Source organism: Papio anubis, chromosome 7, assembly GCF_008728515.1.
Source record: "Papio anubis isolate 15944 chromosome 7, Panubis1.0, whole genome shotgun sequence".
In the NCBI taxonomy this organism is placed as follows: domain Eukaryota; kingdom Metazoa; phylum Chordata; class Mammalia; order Primates; family Cercopithecidae; genus Papio; species Papio anubis.
In genome coordinates, this window is record NC_044982.1 from 131,351,282 (window position 1) to 131,365,946 (window position 14,665).

General features: G+C 36.0%; 1 protein-coding gene across 4 annotated transcripts in view; it reads left to right on the top strand.

Annotated features, from left to right (window-relative positions):
* Positions 1 to 8,865: 8,865 nt before the first annotated feature.
* LOC116268515 (transcription factor 12) overlaps positions 8,866 to 14,665 on the top strand; it is a 254,290-nt gene continuing 248,490 nt past the window's right edge. For 2 of the 4 annotated variants that reach the window (XM_031668625.1, XM_031668629.1), the window contains exon 1: positions 8,867 to 9,201. The gene's annotated coding sequence lies outside the window, so the exon portion shown is untranslated. Of the gene's footprint in view, positions 9,202 to 14,665 lie in introns of all 4 variants that reach the window. The other 2 variants (XM_031668626.1, XM_031668628.1) reach the window with 2 other exon arrangements.

Genomic DNA, 14,665 nt, shown 5'->3' on the forward strand with positions numbered 1-14,665 from the left:
GTGTAGTGTTTCGTTTTATATATTTTAATTTATATATGCATTTTACATAATATGTATTTTATTGTTTATGTGTAAATATTGTATATATAACATAAATACAGTCATTTCTTGATATCCCATGGGGCATTGGTTCCAGGACCCCTGCAGGTAACAAAATTTATGGATGCTGAAGGCCCTTATATAAAATGGCTTAGTATTTGCTTATAACCCATGCTTATCCTCCTATACAATTTAAATCATTTCTAGATTACATATAATACCTAATACCATGTAGATGCTATGTAAATAGTTATTATACTACATTTTTTAGTTTGTATTATTTTTTATTTTATTTGTATTTTTTTTATTTTGTTGTATTTTTTTTCCCAAATGTTTTCAGATTGAGGTTGAATGAATCTGCAGATACAGAAACTGAAGATACCTAGGACTGACTGTATATACAATAAAACATACACATTTTAATGTATGATAAAATTAGTTTTGAGATCTGTTTCGATAGATGTATACACTCTAATCAAGATAGGGACCATGTCCATCACTCCAGAAAGTAGCCCCTTTCAGTTAGTTTTCTTTAACACGTGTGTCTTGGAACTGGTCATCAGATTTCCGTCAATGTAAATTACCTTTGGCCTGTTCTAGAAATAACTACATAATAATGAAATTGTAAGGATAAACTCTTATATTTGGGTTCTTTGACTCAGAATGTTTTCAAGATTTATCCAAGTTGTTGCATGCATCAGAAATTAGTTATCTTAGTTGAATAATAGTTTGCCACATGCAAGTGTTTATTTGGCCATTCATTCGTTGATGTATAATTGGACATTTTAGAGTTTTTAAGCTATTATGAATAAATCTGTTGTGAAATTCTATGTGAGGTTTTTTATGGTGATTTTTTTTGGTTGGATACATACTGAGTAGAGGAATTGCCAGGTCACATTGTTAACTGTATGGTTAATACTCTGAGAGAGTGGAAAAGTGCTTTTTTAAAGTGGTTGTACCACTTTACAGTCCCATATTGATATGGTTTGGCTGTGTCCCCACCCAAATCTCATATTGAACTGTAGCTCCCATAATCCCCATGTGTCATAGGATTCCCCACGTGAATCATGGGGGTGAGTTTTCCCTTACTGTTCTCATGATAGTGAATGTCTCATGAGATCTGATGGTTTTATAAAGGGCAGTTCCCCTGCACATGCTCTCTTGCCTGCCGCCATGCAAGACATTGCCTTTGTTTCTTCTTCACCTTCTGCCATGATTGTGACACCTCCCTAGGCATGTGGAACTGTGAGTCCATTAAACCTCTTTTTCTTTTTTCTTTTCTTTTGAGACGGAGTCTCACTTTGTTGCCGAGGCTGGAGTGTAGTGGTGCGATCTTTGCTCACTGCAACCTCCGTCTCCTGGGTTCAAGCTATTCTCCTGCCTCAGCCTCCTGAGTAGCTGCGAACACAGGCGCGCACCACCACACCCAGCTAATTTTTGTATTTTTAATAAGTAGAGGCGAGGTTTCGCCATATTGGGCAGGCTGGTCTTGAACTCCTGACCTCAGGTGATCTGCCCGCTTCGGCCTCTCAGATTACAGGCGTGAGCCACCGCGCCCAACTGAAACCTCTTTTTCTTTATAAATTACCCAGTCTTGGGTATTTCTTCATAGCTGTGTGAAAATGTACTAATAAACACATGTAACACATTATTGTTGCAGTTGGTCAACATTCTCTATCACACTTGGTATCGTCAGTCATTTTAAGTTTTGTTATTCATGTGGTAGTATCTTATTATGGTTTTAGTTTACATTTCCCTGATGCTTGATGATGTTGAACATTTTTTCATGTGCTTGTTGTTCATTTATGTATCTTCTTTTCCCCGTTTTTAAATCAAATTGTCAGCTTTTTATTACATTTAAAGGACTCTTCATAATTTTGGATATAAAATATTTTGTCAGTGGATGTAATATGAATATTTTCTCCCAGCCTTTTCATTGTCTGAATAGTCTTTTGAGGGGCATTAGAATTTTATTTTGATGGGATCATTTACCAAAGCTTTCATTGTCTTGTCTAAAAAGCATTTTTGCTTACTGCAAAATTGTGAAGAATTTTTCTTGTTTTCTTCATAAGTTTTATGGTTTTAGATTTTATATGTAGTCCTCTTTTTTTTTTTTTTTTTGGAAGCAGTCTCACTGTGTTGCCCAGGCTGAGATGCAGTGGTACGATCTTAGCTCACTGCAACTTCTGCCTCCTCGGTTCAAGTGATTCTCCTGCATCAGCTTCCTGAGTAGCTGGAATTACAGATGTGCGCCACCATGCCCAGCTAATTTTTTGTATTTTTAGTAGAGACGGGGTTTCACCATGTTGGTCAGGCTGGTCTTGAACTCCTGGCCTCAAGTGATCTCGAACAATTTGGCCTCCCAAAGTGCTAGAATACAGGCGTGAACCACCACACCTGGCTTTACGTGTATCGTAACCGTTTCAAATTAATTTTCGTTTACAGTGTGAAAGAGTGGTTCTTCCACTACGTAGTTGGTTGTTCCAGCATCACTTGTTTGAGACTATTGTGTCTTCATTGAATTTTTTTTTTTTTTTGGTGCCTTAGTTGAAAATCATTTGACCACATGTATTTGATTATATTTCTGTACTCTCTATTCTTGTTTTAATCATTATGTCTATTGTAATTTATGCCTACCTGACTTTGTTTTTCTTTTTAAAAATTATGTTGCCTGTTCTGAGCCTTTGTACTTCCATATGCGCTTTAGAATCAGCTTGCAGTTTCATTTTAGAAAGGCTTGCTAGAATTTTGATTGGAATTATATCTATTATTTCTTTTATTTTTTACTATTTCTCCACCTTATTACTTGGAGAAAAGTGTACTTTGTAATATGTTATATGGGTTGTTCAGTTGTGTTGTTTTTAAGTTGTATTTTAAAAAATTAACATGGAGTAAAATGGACTTTTTTGGCGTATAATTCAATAAACTTTAACACATGTGTAGCTCTGTGTAATTCATACCACAGTCAAGATATGTACAGTTCTGTTACCCTATAAACCATGTTCAGGCTTTTACTTTCCCCTTTTCTCAACTCTTAATCCCTGGCAGCCATTGATCTCTGTTACTGTAGTTTTATCTTTTGGAGACTGTATATAAATGTAATAATATAATACAGTATGTAATGTTTTGACACTGGCTTCTTTCACTAAGCATAATTACCTGTGAGATTCAACTATGTTATATGTATCAGTAGATTCTTCCCTTTTATTGCTGAGTGATATTACATTATATGGATATACCATAATTTGTTTATTCATGTTAAAGGATATTTGTGTTATTTATAGTTTTTGGAGATATGAGTAGAGTGGCTATGAACATTTTTGTGCAAGTTTTTGTATGAACATAAGTTTTCATTTCTATAGTTTTCATTTCAAATCTCACCTGGGAATAAGATTACTGGATCATATGATAATTTGTAGAGTTTGCTTTATTGATTAATTAATTGATTAATCAGTTGATTAATTGAGTAGTGGTCTTGCTCTGTCACTGAGGCAGGAGTTTGCTTTATTGATTGATTGATTAACCAATTGATTAATTGAGTCATGGTCTTGCTCTGTCACTGAGGCAGGAGTGCAGTGGCATGATCATAGCTCACTGCAGCCTTCAAGCTCCTGAGCTCAACTGATTCTCCCACCCCAGCCTCCTGAGTAGCTGGGACCACAGGTGCAAGCCAACACACCTGGCTAACCTGGCTAATTTCATTTATTTTTTTGTAGAGAATGGGATCTTTCTGTGTTGCCCAGGTTGGTCTCAAATTCCTGCCTCAGCCTCTCAAAATGCTGGGATTGTAGGAAAGAGCCACTGTGTCTTGCCTTTTTTATTTTTAATAAGTGTTTGTTTCTTATTTTGAAAGTAATCACATTCATTAGAAAGATTTAGGATATGTGGACATAATTAAAAAATAGGAAACTATCGCCCATTGTCTTTCTGCTGAAACTCAGACATTGTAGAAATTTTAGTTTGTTTCCATTTCTTCCTCTTCCTCTTCTTTTTCTGTTTATACCTAGTGGCAGGAATTTTGAAAATATAATTTAATTTCCATCTTTATCTTAATTGTATATATATGAGATTCAGTTCTTAGTAATTTTCTGATTAGTATGTGACACATTATCTGCCATGTGTATAACCATAATTCACATTGGTAGAAGTGAATTACTCTAGTGGGATTTTAGGCAATGTGACTGGCTCATGTGAGATAGTTTTGACTCACCAACCTTTATTTATTCATCAAATCCAACCAATTGCCTATCTCAAGGATTATATAGTTGATGCCAACCACTTGACTTGCCATTCAGACTGAATAAAGCCTAAAGGCAGCTACATACTTGTCATTTTTTATTGTGTGAATAATTATTTCTATAGTAACTTGCCTTCTAAATTAAGAATAATGTTGTTTGTATTCTCAAAAGGAATAGAATGCAAATATTTCCACGTAGTTTTAGAAATCAGATGCCACTATCTCTATATTTTTCTACCTCTTACCTTTATTTGTAAGTGTTGTGGGCTACTCCTGTTTTCAGAATGTTGGCTCCTGTCAAGTGATTGCTAAGGGCTTGATGTGGCCTTGTAGAACTCGGATAAACATTTTCTTCTCTGCATTTGGTTGAAGTGTTTATCAGTGATCTCCTTGTCATCTTTGCGGCCAGGAGCTTGGCTAAAAGGATTGTTTATCTTGAGGTTTGGGGGATAAGATCAATCTTCTGAGGCTTTCTGACCTGGCTTCTCACCATGGTTGGATATTAGACAGTATCATTAAGCTAATAATCAGACCCTACAACTCAGAATTTAGACATGAAGTAATTCAGCTTGTTTTAAATAAAGAGGATAATATTCTCCGGTTCTGGGTAATATGGAGTGAACAGACAGCACTCTTTCTTTAGAAATGAATGTAATTATAGAATCTGGACAGAATATGTGGTCAACAGCTGCAGGCAGATAGAGAAAGAACATCAGATTTCAAAATACCAACAAACCTCCGAGATCTCTTTCAGTACAGCCAGAAACCTAGAAGTGAACACTGCAGAAAAACATAGCTAGATCCAGAAGCTCTCTAGCTCTGGCTTGAGCTGTGAGAAAGGATGAAAAGCATAGAGGGAGTTAAGGTCATCCCTTGTTATTTTTTCTTTTCCTTTTCCCCTATTTTCTTACAACTTAGTCCCAGGCAATCACGTGGTAATGACATCAGCTGACAACCGTTGGGTGCAGGAACCAAAACCCTGACGGAGGGTACCTTCAGCTCTGTTTGATGGAACTGTAGTTTCAAGAGGCAGAGCCAAAGCCCATTGCTTTTTCTACTCTATCCTCTCAATGTTTTTCACCAAACCAGTGCGGTTGTAAAAATGACCTCGTTCAGGCAGGAGCACAGAAAAATGATACCCTCAGGAAACTGGAAAAGAGAGGAAAGAGCTTGGGAAAGAGACCTCGTGAAGTCATATACAGACACTTGGGTTCATGAATCTGATCTTAATTTGCATATTTTAAAAAGACTTTAAAAACAGGTATGGGATAGAACTCCACCCAGGTTTGTAGACTTACCATTGGATGGCACACCTACAGGAATAATCCAAATAACACTGCAAAGGCTTTGAAAACTGAACTGACATTGGAACTACAACCTACAGAGGGCATATTGGAACTTGCAGCCTGAGTTTAAATAGGTTGATTGCCTGCTAAAACAAAAATATAAATACACTTTATAGGATTTAAGAATATCCTGAGTTTTTTGTATTGTTTTGGCTTTTTGAGAGAGGGTCTTAACTCTGTCATGCAGGCTGGAGTGCGCTGGCACAATCAGGGCTCGCAGCAGCCTGGACCTCCCATGCCCAAGCGATCCTCCTGCTTCAGCCTCCTGGGTAGCTGGGACTACAGGCACATGCCACCACGCCTGGCTAATTTTAAATTTTTTTGTAGAAAGGAGGTCTCGCTGTGTTGCTCAGGCTGGTCTTGAACTCCTGGGCTCAAGTGATCCTCCCACCTAGGCCTTCAAGAGTGCTGTGATTACAGGCATGAGCTACTGCCTCTGGCTGATCCTTAGTTTTATAGCACATTATTCAGAATGTCAAGGATATGATCCAAAGTTACTTGATATACAAAAGGCCATAAATAATTCATAATGGTAAAGGCAATAACAGACACCAGTGACAAGATAATATAAATGTTGGAATTATTTGACAAAGACATTAAGCCCTCCATTATGAAAATGCTTGAATAAGCAACTGTAAACATTTCTGCCACAAATGTTACACTAAAAGTGTCAACGAAGAAGTAAAAGGTAAAGAGGAAACAAAATTTTAGAACTAAAAAAGCAATAACTATAACCTAAAAATCTGTGGATGGATTCAATAACAGAATGGAGATGAAAGAGGAAAGAGTCAGTGAATAAAGACAGGTCAATTGAAATTTTTCAATCTGAACAATAAAGAGAAAAATGAAAAAAACTTCAGAGCTTCAGAGAACTGTGGGCTGGTAACATTAGGGCTAAAATTTATATCATTATATTTCCAGAAGGAGAGAAAAGTAGTGTGATGCAAAAAAAAAAAAAAAAAAAAAAGAAGAAGAAGAAGAAATAATTGCTGAAAACTGTGATTGTGTTAAAAGTCAGAAGTATACATTAAAGTGAAAAAAGTCAATTTTACTGCATGAGAATTTAAAAAATAATTTTAAAAAGGAACTGGTATTATATTGAGGCAGTAACATGGAATTTTTATTTTATAGTAGGTAAATCCTGACTCCTGTGACTTTGGGAATTATTGATTTCACAGTTAGTAATGGCAAATGTTTTTCCCACATTATTGTCTGAACTGAATCAAAACTTGGTGTGAATAGTGGTGGCAAGATACTGACTTTTTTTTAAGAGCAGTTCTTGGTATGTACAATAGCTTGGCTTTTTATGGCCTTTATTTTCTAATCTATAGAAATGTTCTACTTGTGAGGTACTGCAGGGACATGAACAGCCCTGAGAAAGAAAGTAGGTTCTTACTTGTTTTTCTACTTATAGAATTTTATGATATATTAGTAAAAATTATTAGCTTTCTTGCTTATTTAATTCTAAAGATGTACCATTAACTAAAATCCTCCAATTTCACAGCTCCGTAGATGTTTGGTAGGGATTATACAGGTCCAAAAGGAAAGTAAACACCAGAGTAGCTATTACGAGGGAACACAAATAAGAATGGTTTAGAAATGGATATGATGAAATGACATGTAAGAGTCCATGTAAATGCTGTTTGCTCTCTAAAAGAATGTTTACCTAGAGCTATTCATCCTGCAGACTTGTTTAATGGTATCCTGGTGATGAAATTGAGACATAAGTAGTATATAGTTCAATTTAATTTTATTAGTGAGCTACTTTAAATCTTTGATCACCACATTGGTTTTGATAGTACCTGTTTGGATTTGGATACAATTTAACACTTCATTAAGCTAATGGCTTCTCTTTGCTTAGGGGTGCTTGGATCACCTAATTGATGTATATTGGAATGATCACATTTTCAGATTTTACTTAAGTCACTGAGATTATTTTTGTTGTTGTTTTTGGTTCAAATAAACTATTACGTTATGAATGGAAGAATCTTTAGGTTTTTGCTTTTCTTGTTGATGACTTTTTTTTTTCTTCCTTTTGCCATATGTTTTGTCATTACACTTGACCACTTCTGGGTGAGTAAGAAGAGCTCGCCCTTTATTTAGTTGAGTTTGTAGCTGAACTCAGTAAAATTTGCCACCTGTGAAAGGGATTGCAGTGTTGGAGAAACAAAGGAAATTAATAATGTTTGATTTTAAGATCATTTATGGTTTCATATGTTCAGACTTGTGTCTTACTGTTGTGAACAGGTTCATAAATTATGGCAATGAATATAATACATAATAGAAAATATTTTAAATGATACATATATGTAGATTTATAAGGATATGTATGTAGTTTTAAAAGTAATCTCATATCTGTATACTTTCCATTTCATACTCGTGATACAGTGATTTTTAATAGTGCTATTGTCTCTATTTTACTTATGAAGGACCAGTATCTAATTATAATGGCTTCCCAAAACCATATAGTTAATAAGCAGTATAATAGTGACTTAAACCCAGAACTAGTACACTGTCTCCCGGTCAGTGTTATTTCCATTTCACAATACTGCCTTTAACAAAACAATGAGAAATAATCTGTAAGTTTTACTATTTGAATAGGTGATGTTGTCATTTAAAATTCTGTTTGCTGTGATTCCCCTATTTTTTTTTTTTTTTTTAGGAACATATAATTTCCCATTTTCTGGGTGCCATAGAAGAAATAATATCAACATAAAATATTTTCCTCAACATATAAGTTTCCAGATCACTGCACATATGTTAGAAACTGTTAATAATATTAACATTTTCTTAGTACTTTTATGTGTATTTAACACGAATTCTTTTATTCTTACAACCCTGCAATGAGATAGGTACAGTTACCTTAATTATCAGATGAAGAAACAGTCTTGGGAATCTGAGTAATTTGTACAAAGTTACACACAGTGAATGACTTGGGGATTTAAACTTCCAAAGTGATTAAATGATAGTGTTTCCTGAAAGAGTAATGTTATCTTATTTTATTTCAGAAATAGTGTCTTGCTCTGTCACCCATTCTGGGTGCGGTGTCTTGATCATAGTTCACTGCAGCCTTGAACTCCTGGGCTCAAGCGATTCTTTCGCATCAGCCTCTCAAGAACCTAGAACTACAGGAATGCACCACCATGCCTGGCTGATTTTTAAAAATTTTTTTGTAGAGATGGGATCTCACTATGTTGCCTAGGCTGGTTGCCAATTCCAGGCCTCAAGCGATGCTCCCACCTCGGCCTCCCAAAGTATTGGGATTATAGGTGTGAGCCACTGGTGCCCAGTCTCTGAAACAATAATTTTATTCAAATAAGAGCATGAAAAGTGTTTGTAGTCTTGTCACAAGGTGCTTTTAATGAACTTTGAAGGGTGGTTTAGATAAGTTAAAATTTTTTCTTTGTTTATATTTTGGGGGAAAAAGCATCAAAAGCCTGGCCTTTCAGGATTAGAAGACTCTTAATGGAGGTCTTATGGAATTAGAAAACTGGATCAGGATCACATTGTGAGAAGCCTTGACTCAGAGGTCCCCAACCCCCTGGGCACAGACTGGGGAACCCGGTTGCACAGCAGTAGGTGAGTGATGGTCAAGCAGACGTTATCTCCTGAGCTCCACCTCCTAGATCAGCAGTGGCATTAGATTCTTATAGGAACCAAACCCTATTGTCAACTGTACGTGTCGGGGGGTTGTGCACTCCTTATGAAAATCTAACTAATGCCTGATGATCCGAGGTGGAACAGTTTCATCCCGAAACCATCCCACCCCCTACCCCCAGTCCCTGGTGCCGGAAAGGTTGGAGACTGCTGCCTTGACTGACACATTAAATAGTTTTGGGCTTTGAGAGGTTCTTGAAAGATTTTGAACAGTGGCTATTCAAAGCATTTTGGTTTTCCCTAAGTGTGTGGAATTAGTTGAACAGCACACCAGTGATAATGGTAATTAAGGTATCTTGATATAGATAAAGTTTGATATAGATAAAGGTGTTTTTTTTGTTTGTTTGTTTGTTTCACTGAAGAAGTCATAGGAATGGAATAAAAGTTGGAGAAGAGATATTTTAAAGGGGAGGTTGACTGGATTTATAATCTGGCATTTATCTTTGGTAGGTATCTAGAAGTAAAATTGCCAGGTCATGTAATAACTCTGTTTAAGATTTTAAGAAGCTGCCAGACTGTTTTCCAAAGTAGCTGCACCATTTTACATTCCCACCAGTAGCATATGAGGGTTCTAATTTTCCAAATCCTTGGCAGCATTTGTTTTTATTTGTCTCTTTAATTGTAGACTGCCTAGTAGTTGTGAAATGGTATCTCATTGTGGTTTTGATTTGCATTTCCTTAGTGGCTGCTAATGGTGTTGAACATCTATTTTATGTGCTTATTGGCTATTTGTTTATTTTCTTCGGAGAACTATTTTGATTATTTGCCCATTTTTAATTGAAAATTAAAAAAATTACTGAGTTGTTATATTTCTTTATAAAATATTCTAAATATAAATTCCTTATGTGATTCTGTAGATTGTTTTAGGTTTCTTTTCGTTTTCATGATGTCCTGTTTACCCTTTTAAAAAAATTATTGCTTGCGTTTTTGGTATCATCTCTCAGAGGGACTTTTAAGGGGAGCAGAGAAAAGAGAGAAGCAAATCCTATATTATTTTCCTCTGTGTAGAAGAAGTTTTTGAACATTTCCTTATAGTAAGTCAAAGGATTAGGACAGCTACACATAAATAGCGTGTTGAGATGATGTGGTTGTTTCAGTTAAGGGAAGAAGTCAGTTGTTTTTAACTGGACAGGGAGGTAAGTGATTTAAAGTGTAATCATTTTCTTATGTTGTTTGCTGTGAGGTGATAAAATCTGGTAAGAAAATTAAGGTAGTTTAAAAAATGACATCCTCTGCAGATTTAAAAAGTAGTATAAATGGCCAGATGCAGTGGCTCATGCCTGTAATCCCAGCATTTTGGGAGGCTAAGGCAGGCAGATCACCTGAGGTCAGGAGTTCGAGACTAGCCTGGCCGACATGGTGAAACCCCATCTCTACTAAAAATATAAAAATTAGCTGGGCATGGTTCCTCACGCCTGTAATCCCAGCAACTCGGGAGGCTGAGGCAGAGGCAGGAGAATCGCTTGAACCCAGGAGGCAGAGGTTGCAGTGAACCGAGATCGTGCCATTGCACTCCAACCTGGGTGACGAGTGAAACTCCGTCTCCAAAAAAAAAAAAAGTAGTGTAAGTTCCCTAACTGTAGGATGAAGTAAGTGGACAGTAGAAGATCAAGAGCTCTAGTGAGAATAGAGGATAAGGAGAAAAAAGAAGCCATTCTGGATTGTCCTCTTACGTTGTGTTGGGTCTTGGTAACAATTTTGACTGCTTTGGAAAATTGTTTGGTTTCTTATGAGCATATGTTCCATTTCTTTGATTCTCTGATGCTGTAAATAGTACCCTTGCTTTTTAATGGACAAATTAACTGGAAGGTAGTATCAATTTTAGTACTGATTTCCGTTTCCTTTTTTATACTTATGAATATGTAGTTGATCTGTCTCACACACATGTACTTACACATGTGGTTTAATTAGAAGTGGCAGAAAACCAGTATTCCTTTTTCAGGAAGGACTTTATTTCCAGTGCTAGTACACGTATGTATATTGAACCAAATCATAGGATATTATCATATTCAGCACTGTAAGATTCTTAATATTCATAAGAGTTTGAGTAAAAACAAAATTAAGTGAAAAAACTCCTGTTCTATTAAAAAGGGATTAATAGTTATTTATTCACAACATCTGGTTAGGAAGCTGGGGTAGGGCAAACTCTCAGTAATAGAAAAGTATGGGGTAGGTGTGGTGGCTCACACCTGGGCAACGTAGTGAGGCCCCATCTCTATTTAAAAAAAAAAAAAAAATTGCTGGACATGAGGGTGCATGCCTGTGGTCCAAGCTACTCAGGGGGCTGAGACGGGGATTGCTTGAGCCCAGGAGTTAGAGGTTGCAGTGAGCCATGACCATACCACTTGCACTTCAGCTGGGTGACAGAGAGCCCATCTCAAAAAGAAAGAAGGTGGGGGTGGTGGAGACAAGGAAGAGAGGGAGGGAGGGAGGGAGAGAGGGAGGGAAAGAAAAGAAAAAATATCTGGGTACTATTTTGTGATATCACAGATTGAGTCTTTGACTTCAGGGTTCTAGAGGTGATTCAACCAGCCTGAAAATATGCTGTTCTTACCTTTGCATTCTTGCCAAAGCATGTCCTTCCTTTAATTAGGAGAGGATAATAAAATGTAACTTGTAACGTGAAGAAAAAGAAAAGTGACAAAGAAGCCATAGAGTTTATGTAAAAATTTTTTGTAGTGAGCATTTTTGTTATATTTGGTAGGAAACTGCTACTTTGGGGACAGGGGAAAGGAAGATTAGGGAGATCTGCATTATTCTTTAGCTAGTCCTTGTTCCAAGTATATTGTAGACATAGGGGTAAACGTTAGAATTGTAATGAAGTGCAGTGGTTCCTTGGGTATATGCAAATATATGTACATTATTGGTACTGTAGTTAGCTGAGAGGACACTGGATAGGTGACTAGGCCTTTGATTTTTTTTCTTGTGTGAATGAGGAAAAAGGAAAAGGTACTCCAAATGCTATGATTTTTGTGATATGTGCCTAGCTCTTAATTGTCAAATGATACTTTCACCTTAACTCTGTAGGCTAGACTGCTTGGTGTATCTTCATTCCATACCATTAATTCACAAAACTTACAAAGTATTCTTCCACTTGTTGCCTTTTTGATTTTATTAATTTGTTTAAAGGTACATTGAAGGCTGTCTTCTACTGTATTAAGGTTGAGTGAACACATCCGTGTTCACTTTTCTGTTTAATTGATGCTATAATTGAGAGGTCATTAATTAATGCCTGATGTCTAATAAATAGAGCTTGGGTTGTTTTTTGTTACATATTTGTTCATATTGAAACTCATCCCCTGGTTTACCCTATTTCTGAGGCTCTGTGAAATATTTCAACCTCAATCTTCGCATTTTGTCAGCCAGTTACTTCATTGTCATTTGTATACCCAGGTATTTAACTTGATTTCCCATTCAGGCTATTTATATTTTCTGATCATTAGTGGAATTCAATTCATACCTCTCCATCTACTTCATCAAGTGTTTTCTGGTCATTGGTTTTGTTTCTCTGTCAGACCTTTCCTTACCTATGACCAAAAAAAATCCTTAATTTTATCATAACTTCAGGTTTTATTTTTATTGTTGCTTCGAATAGTCCACGTGGTAGAATCTTTTTTACCTGCTGCCCCCAAAATAAACGTTGTAATAAACTTTGTTTTGTGTCTGTCTGTGGGTTATGCTTACTTATTGAGTCAGTGGACCTTCTTGTTGCAGAATGGCTTTTCAGGAATCATGAGACCCATTTACTTATACAGTTATGGGTTTCTTCCAGACCTCCTAAAGGACAAGAGTTACTAGTAACATTCCTGCCCTCTGACACAGTAACTATCACTTAGGTGCCACAGCTCTTTGAGATTGTCAGAAGTCATGATTGCCTGTCATCCAGACCTAGTAATTTCTTTATATTAATATAACTGTACTACTCTTTGATCCAACATTCTAACTTCTGCTTCAAAAATTATTTCAGGTCTCTCTTGATTAAGTTTTCCAGTAAATACTGAACCAGAGTTCATGAGTATCTCTTTTATCTCACTTTCTTTCCTGAATAAGAACTTCTATTATTGGCTTTTTGAGTAACTTATAAATAATATTCAAACTCCTCTTCAGGATTTTTATTTCTTTCTTTTGAAAAAGTATCTTCTGTCTCTGAAAACATGATTATATGGATCCTTTTTTATCTCCCCATTGTAGAGTACATTTTTAATGCAACAAAAGAGCAAAGAATTCTGAACCACTGATTTATCGTTCAATCTAGATTCCTGATTTTGTTTATAACATGGGCTGCATATTTGATTGTGGAGCCTATCTTGACATCACGATGGCTTTTTATCCTTTAATTATAGTTGGTAAAAAGTAAATTGATCTTATTCCATTTGTCTTCACCAGTGGATTCAGTATTGGAAGAAAGCTCTTTGGCAAGTGCATAACCTGACTGAAATGTCAGGGAACAGATGGAAAGGAGTTCCGTAAAAATTGGCTGAATAGTAGGAGTTTGACTTTCTGAAAAGTTTACTGCCTTTCCTTTCCTCCAGAAATGATATGAGGAAGAGCTCAACCTTCAAACTAAGAGACAGCTGTTTTTAGGCTAGTATTCAGTAGGAGAAGATAAAAGCCGTTTCAAATGAGGTCTTTACCCTATGATTTCTTTATTTTTGAAGAGACATGAACTCTCTTGATATTGAGAATATCTCATGATCAGATGTAAACACAAAAAACAGTTTAGAGCCAATGTAAGTAGTTCTTTTGAATTTTCCTAATTATACTACTGCCTTGATTAGGGTGAAAAATTACATTTAGGGTAATTAACGTATAATATGGATGTGAAGGCAACTGACTTTGTGATTATGTAGTTGGGTGTTGTGAATGTTATTACAGTCAAAATTTCTGCTTAAGTGCATATTGGCTATTTTTGTACAATTTAACATTTCCTCATAGTGTTCTGAAAACCACACTGAAAAAAAATCCCTTTTAAATTACTGATATTTGTTGCCTGATTAACTTACGTGAATCTATGATGAGGCTCTTATGTATTAACTTTAACAAATTAAACTATTATGTTTATAATCACATGAAGAATTTGAGGCAGGACGTCCTACCTGACATCAGGTACTACTTCTACATTTGGTAAAACTAAAAATGCGTTGGAAGACAGATGCAGTACTTTGGAAGATAGAAAAGTACAATAAAGATTAAAAGAAAGATGGTCAATTTGGCAGTCAAACAAATTTAGCTCTGACTGCTGGGGTCTCTGTTTTCTAATTACTCAGCTTTGAGTACGTTAAAATTGGATGTTAATCTTCACGATGAATCTTTTCTTTATACTATTGAACCAAATAGTTCTTTCTCTTATTTACTTTTTATGTTGTCTTCAGGTGGATAAATTAGG